The sequence below is a fragment of the Mytilus trossulus genome, chromosome 1 (assembly GCF_036588685.1).
Source record: "Mytilus trossulus isolate FHL-02 chromosome 1, PNRI_Mtr1.1.1.hap1, whole genome shotgun sequence".
NCBI lineage: Eukaryota > Metazoa > Mollusca > Bivalvia > Mytilida > Mytilidae > Mytilus > Mytilus trossulus.
In genome coordinates, this window is record NC_086373.1 from 31086184 (window position 1) to 31094049 (window position 7866).

Here is a 7866-nt window from a genome sequence, read left to right on the forward strand (position 1 = left end):
TCGTATAATCGTCGAAATAATATTTCTCACAGTCGGTGTTTTTTGTGTGTAAATATGTCAGCGAATAATCAATGGTCGTACTGTGAAGCCAAAGTTGACAGATTGTCAACTTTCAAAAAAGAATCATGTATATTCAGGAAAAACGTGTATAGCATGTACATTACGATATAGTTTATATCGATGACGGAGCGATTTTAACGTTTGTTGGCTCTATCTGACAATTTAGTTTTCCCCTTCGTTCTTGAGTATTTGTGATCACCAGATTTTGACGAGAAAGGTCACGCCGAGTTAAGTGCTTACGAAAAACGTGTCAGCGATTTGTTTTCTGGAAGCCAACAATTAAAAAAAAGGATTTATTTTTTGATTTGGACAATAAACGAATTTTCATTTTTTTTAAAGTATTTTTATAATAAGTTTCTTATAAAAAATAACTTTAGTTATAAAAAAACAAATGCATATGGTTTTTTAATTTTAAGTTTCATATGGCTTTTTATGTGTTGTTATCTTATTGATTGAGTCAATCTCGTTTCGAAAATTACAAGTGACATAAAACCAAAAAACTGGAGACAAGTCACTATGTATGTGAACAAAGAAACTCCCAGAGCTCGTTTACCGTTAGTTTTTTTTTTGGTCTTTGGTTACTGTTTACATTATTGAATTTTTGTGTTCAAAAGGTATCATAATTAAGTAGTCTGTATTTTTGTTTCGACAAAACAAAAATAAATCCTTGGTGTGTTAATGTGGTACCTAACACTACAGGGAGATGACTCTGTAAAATCAGCTTAACGTTTTAATTACGTTGTGTTGTGACGGGAATATTAAGCTTCTCAATGATCAAAATTAATGTTTGTCAAACTGCTATATAATGATTTTTCTGATAAATTGGTTGTTTCAATTTTTTGGAAATTTTTATATTTTTGTCAAAGGGTCAAAGTTAATATTTTGTCAAAATTTCATGAAAATTAAACGAGCCAAATAAATTTTAGTCAAGGTGTTGGGTACCACTTCGAGTGTTGATTTATTCAAAATTAAGTCTTTTTTCTCTTGGCATAGATTGTGAAATCTGTATTTACCTCAACTTTTTGGTAGTTTTGAACTAGATCCTCGATATTAAATTGGCGTTGTAACGTATTTCATTTGAGCACATGGCTACCAAATGTATACTTTTCTACTCAGGACTTCGAACAGGTATTTTCCGAACAAATTGTGGATTTAACCACCCAAACAGACATAATTGACTTATGTTACTATATTTGGGATACAAAATCAAAAACTAACATATCTCACAGTCATGCAAGACACCTGACTCGATACATACAAAACAATCTACCAAGATGTCAACAAGAGGATTAATTTAGAAAAAAAACGTCACAATTTGTGACGGATGTTTCCTCTTCAAAATACTCATCATTCAGTGACGCTTGAATGCATTTGACAATGACAAAAGGTTTATTCAGTATAAAGCATACACATTCACGAAAAATAAAATAAAAATACAAATACCATGGTAAACAAAACAGAAACAACACTGTACAAAACCGTTGTGTCTGAATTTCAACCCAAGATCCATCTGCATTCGGAATGCTCAAAGTGAAGATGTCAAGAACACGATGTCAGGATGTATGAACGGGATGCGTGTCACGTCAAAAGTCATTAGACAAAATGAAACCTGGTAGCATGAAGGGAATGAAAGTTAAATAAAAATCGTAAGGGTTCTGAGAAATATAGTGTCTCGCCTATTTTATGAATCTAATTAATGTTTTGACATAATCTTAATCAGTTCAAAGCTTTCACATAAACTGTTTGAATCGACTGAGGTAGACACTTAAGTGTTTAAAAAGTGTCATAATTTGTTCCTAAGATGAACCTGATTTTTTAGGCCAAAATCGGCATTTACCGCACCTACTCTTTTATACTCAAATCTTTTCAATAGTCCTTCGACCGGATACCCAATTCATCATCTGGTATACGTCAAAATTAGTTAAGGAACCATGATTATAAATAAAATCGCATCGAGTTAAGGTCTGTATCTTACTCACTTCTTCATTATAATAATTTTATTTTATGTTGTAATTTCGTCTTTCATCTTGCTTCAACAAACTGAATCCATGGATAAACTGCTGTGTAACATATTGTGGCAATCATTACATGCATATCATAACGTAACCATGTTAATGTGTTATGAATATAAACCATGATTTGAAGAAAATCAACGCAGAATTTTTTTAAGATCATTTTAACTTTCGAAAATATATCTGCCTCATTTAAAGTCATGATTCAGCTATGAATATTTTGTCTTTGACAAAAAATATCGCGAATGGAAACTTCTAATCTGAACATATACAAATAGGCATACACTTCAGCATGGACATTAATTTTACGAAATAAAATATGACATGTTTCTTTATTCTTTTCCTTCAATTGAAAAAGAATTGTATAATGTATATAAAATTACTTCATGGAAAATTATAACTGTTTTCCATAACTAATTCATGCTAATGGGGCTATGTAGTTTGATTGTCTAAGATGGAATCCGATATGATTGTATAGTTAAACACATATTATGGAGAAAGGCCAAAATCTCTGAATGATTTGATCTTTATTCTTTTGTATGAAATAAAACAAAGGTTTAATTAACTTGATTTAATCGGTAAAACATAATGATAGAAATATTATATCAACTACTGAAATATAACATGATTTATATATAATAGAAAAAAATGAATTGTGCAAGGAATCATGAATAAAAAACCAAACTGTGATTTTTAAAAACGTAAGATATTTCATTTTCAAGTAGTTTTACTTTAATGCCAAATAACCAATAAGGATGAATACAAATTTGTTCTTTTGGAATCCAACTCAAATGTGGAAATATGGAATAAATTTGAACGAATTTAAGATTAGATTTGATTACCCAAGTCACGGATTGGAGAGGCTTTTGAAGGATACTTTTAAAAAAAAAATCAAATTAAACACAAAATGTATGTAATAAACTTACTTCTGAACCAATTTGTAATATTAGCAACAACAGAAGTACACATAGCTTATCCATATTGTAAATAACGTTTTTTTCAAACATCCATTTTCATATAAATGTGTTAGGTAAAGCCAACAAGGTAAATACATAGTACAATGCCAATTGCGATACCAATCGGACATTATTCAACGCACACACAAGTTTTGACAGACTTAAATAACCCCTTTAAATATTCTTTAACATTTATTAAGATTAAATCTATCATACCAAAGACAGAGGACGATTTTATTGTCCCGCAACTCATCTACAACCATACAAAGTCGGTTTGTGATATGAAATATAAAAGTAGTGTTTTGTACTTCCTGAATTTGTCTTTGAAACAATCTGTAAAACGCCATTTTTTGGAGAAAAATCCAAATTCGCAAACCGTTATCGATCCGTGTCTTAGTTAAGGTTGACGATAAACAAACATATAATAGCACCCCAGGACTTGACGTTATTGTTTTTGTATGCTTCGATTTCGAATGGCACTAGCTGTCAAATTCTTGTTCAACAATTTGACTCAAATTCTCATATTTTATCTATAACCATGTAAAACATTTATTCAAACTATTAAAAGTCTGAGGTTAATAATTTACAGGGCATGGGCTCGATAAATGTAGCATCGTTTTGTGTGTATTTGACGCCATCTAATTAATTTTCGAGTTGACCTCCAAAGACCTCTGATGGTAATAGAAGCCGAATAAACATACATTAAGATATAAACAGAAAGCGAATTCTAGCAATTTGATTTCTAGGTCTGCTTAATTTTATATTATATATTAAAAGTATAAGTTAATCATCGGTTTTATTACCAATGTTATTTCAACTGATCGGGCGGAGCTAACGTTTTAATTTGCATGTGGACAGTCTATTTGAAGATGTGTGTGATAAGGATGATTCCCGTTATAATTAATACTGATTTCTAATCACCAATCAGTGTTATCAAAGGAATTTACACAAGAATGACTAGAAACTTCATTGATGAGTTTATCCTAAAACACCTATCTATAGATGGACTGGTTTATTATGAGCGAACCGGTAAAACTCCGCCCAGTCAAGTGAATTAAATCGAGTAATACATATATAAGAATGATTTGTTGTAGATCGAATCAGTCAAATGATTTATCTTGTTTCACTTTCAATGTTGACATTCTTTGCCATTAAATAAGCAAACACGCATTATTCATGCGTTATGCATCTAAGCTTAGCGTTTAGATTGATTTTTACATGATTACGGATTCATTGAGGTCGAATTAAATTCACTTGCAAGTAAATAATTCATTTTCATGTTTACTAGCTTAATTTGACAAAATTGACCCACACTGACTACTAATAGCGAATCATTATTTCAGTATTTCACGTTCATTAATGATTAAACAAAAACAATATATAGTATATATCTCGTAGCTTGTATATAAGTATAAATCCAACCGATTTCTTTTTCTTATGAAATTTTTGACATAATGCTATTCTAGAGCCTTGTAAACCTTACTATACAATTGGGATTTTATTATCGTTGAATGGCGTACGATGTCCGAAAGTTAATGACGATCATCTTTTTTTTCCTTAAAAGATAGTTGTCATACCACATCTCCATCTCTCTATTTAAAATCGAGTAAAGTAAGCGAACGAATTTCCATAATGACTGTTTTCATGGTATCGGGTTTTTTTATTGAGGCTAATGCCTTTCCATTATGTAGACATTTATAGCTTGCTAAATATTCAAATTTTGACTTCACAAGTGACATCAAAACTTAATTTTTGAACATATGTATGTAAATATATGTATGCACGTATATCTTTCTGTTATTTGGGTAACTGCGATGGTATAGTGGAAGCTGTGTACCCTCCCAATCGGGATATATGGAGATGTGTCACTTACTAATTTACAACAATATTTACAAATATAATCCCCATTCCAACACAAAGGGAGTGATATGACACCAGACAGTCTGTCATAATAGTGGAAGAAGCTGAAGTACTCGGAGGAAATCACCGGACTTCTCGGAGTAAACAGACAAACCGAAAAGATATCCGGCAGACCCCGGTGTCACAAACAGATAGTTGCATGTAGTAAGTTAAAATAAAAAACAGATAGTCAATCTAAGTTTAGATATGTTACATATCATCTTGTTTAGTTTAAAAATAATACAATTTCTCTGCATGGTTATTTGTTATTTATAACAGGATTGTCACCAAGAAACCATCTTACTGATGAAAAAGTCAAATTAAGGAAGTGAAATTAGACAATCCCATCCGTCTAAACCACCAGACCATGAAGCACTAGTTTAACTAGGTGATGTCAACCTATCAAGTCATACTTTTATTCCAAAATAATTGATGCAAGCTATACTTTATTGTAGTTTTAACGTCGTTGGGCATTATCTTTGTTGTTATTTTCGACCGAGCGGTAGCACTTAACTATTATACTACAAATATAATGCCTACAAATTGTAAAACTACAATTAAGTATAGATTGCATCAATTATTTCGATTCTGATTAGGACAACTACGTCAATTTCCATGTCTGATGTGTATAAGGGTAGAGCGTTTGTGAAGGCTCTTTCACGACCCCCCCCCCCCCCCCCTTTTTGTTTATAAATAAGTAGACGACAAGAAATGTGCTTTTCAGAGGGAGAGGTTTTAAACAGCCAACATGAACGTTGCCATATCTAACCAAATATGTCAATTGCGAAGTGTTATGCATGCTAATATTGCCTATGTAAATTTTTTTTCAAATTGTTTGTATGTACATTGAGCGACAAATATATGTGACGTATAAAACTTTCTGACGTCAGACACGCAAATCAATGAATGTGTTTGTAGATAGATGTGTTTGTGTTCTGTTAAATTGTTCCTCTTAAAATTGTCACACGATGCTGTACCCATATTTTGACTATTGTATTTATTGTGTCTGTTTAGTTAACGCATCATTGTAAATATTACGGAATTTGACAAGACTCGTCAAAGTGAGAGGGTAAGCGCTATAAAACCAGGTTTAATTCACCATTTTCTTCATTTGAAAATGTCTGTACCAAGTCAGGAATATGACAGTTCCGAATTGATTTTCCTCTAAGTTCATTTTTTTGTGATTTTACTTTTTACACATTGTAGTCATGGTAAATTTATTAGTAACAACATGTGCATTATTTAAGAGTTTGAAAGTGTTTTAAGGTAATGAAATTTGCGATAGACACTTTAGCTAACGTGCAATCAATTCCATCTTCATGCCTAATATATCATGTACTGTGTTACAACTCTATTGCCAAAAAAGGTAACACTAGGTCACTGAAATCTGAATTAGTAACTCATTCTTGGTTGTCGAATGGTTTAAAGCGCTTGACACAGTGCAGAAGGTGTGGATATTCCATTATCATGAGTTCAGATCCCGGCGAGGGAACATCAAAATTTTGCTTCCGCAACTTTTCAGATGTAACAGCTGTGTAATGATATTTTTAGAAATTATGTACTAGTATTTATATATATATATATATATATGTATATACAACTCGTCTAAAAATCAACCCAACAATGTTAGATCTGTAAATTTGCTTTCCTCGCCGGGATTCGAACACATGCTACTGTGATATCGTGACACCAAATCGCCTGCACTGCAGCCGTCCCGCTAGACCACACGACCACCTGGGCTCTACAAAAAATAGAGCTTTCGCTGGCCGTGTGTTACCTTTCCACGTCAGTATGTATATACATTGTGATAGAACAACAATAAGTTTTTAGTATTTGTGCACTTAGGTTATTTTGCATGATTCAGTGCTGAAGCAGGGTAAATAATTTCCCGCAATATATGTAGTGCTTATCGTATATATATAGTAACTAAAATTGCATAGCTATTATAGAATGACAGATACTTTTTCATTGGACATTTCAACCATTGCTTTACTTTGTTTTGTTTGTGCTTACTTTTCTAATTGTGTTCAATATTTTTAGTTTGATTGCATGATTATGTTTTTATTCGTTTTCTTGTGTCTACTTATTTATGTAATTGGTTTAAATGTATGTTTTTCAATGGACGTTTGACAAGGTCAATACGTTAACTATGGATCTGTTTAGAATATATTGACCGAGAACGAAGTAAGAAAAGTTTCAATATAATCTGTTACCTGTTTGAGAGTCCTTAAGATGTATATAACATATGTAGTTGAAAATGATAATGATACGTTTCCCTCAGTTTTAGTTTACACGGATTTGTTTTTCTCTATGGATTTATGAATTTTGAACAGCGGTATACTACTGTTGCCTTTATTTATAATGACTCGATGTTACAATTTTTTCGGAATTGATATTGACTATTTTTGGTAATATGGAGTCAATTTTATTTAAAAAAAATAAGTAACGTTCAGTCAATATGTCAAAATAGAGCAAAATACAAAACATATATTGCACCGGAAAGACACATGACCAAGTACACCAATGAGAAACAAAATACAAAGCATATATTGCGCCTGAAACACATGATCAAATAAACCAATGAGAACCAACAAACATCATACCATTATATGCAATATTAGAACTATTGTTTTGTAGTTAATACCAACACCGAATATAATAAAGTTTACGTATATATTCGTATATTGTTTTTTAAGTCGTTATAGCACAATTTCCACAATTAGGTAATGTAGTGTGTGCTCCCTAAAACACAAAATAATCATTGGTTAAACTTCCATTGTTAATGACTTTGTTAGTCAATCGCAGTTGTATGTATAAAATTGTGAAAACAATATTACCGAAAAAGCCTCACAATTTTAATTAGTTAGAGACTCAATCACGCAAAGTTATTAAATGTACTTATTAAAACATTAGTTAAAATTTAAATGCTTTACACAATT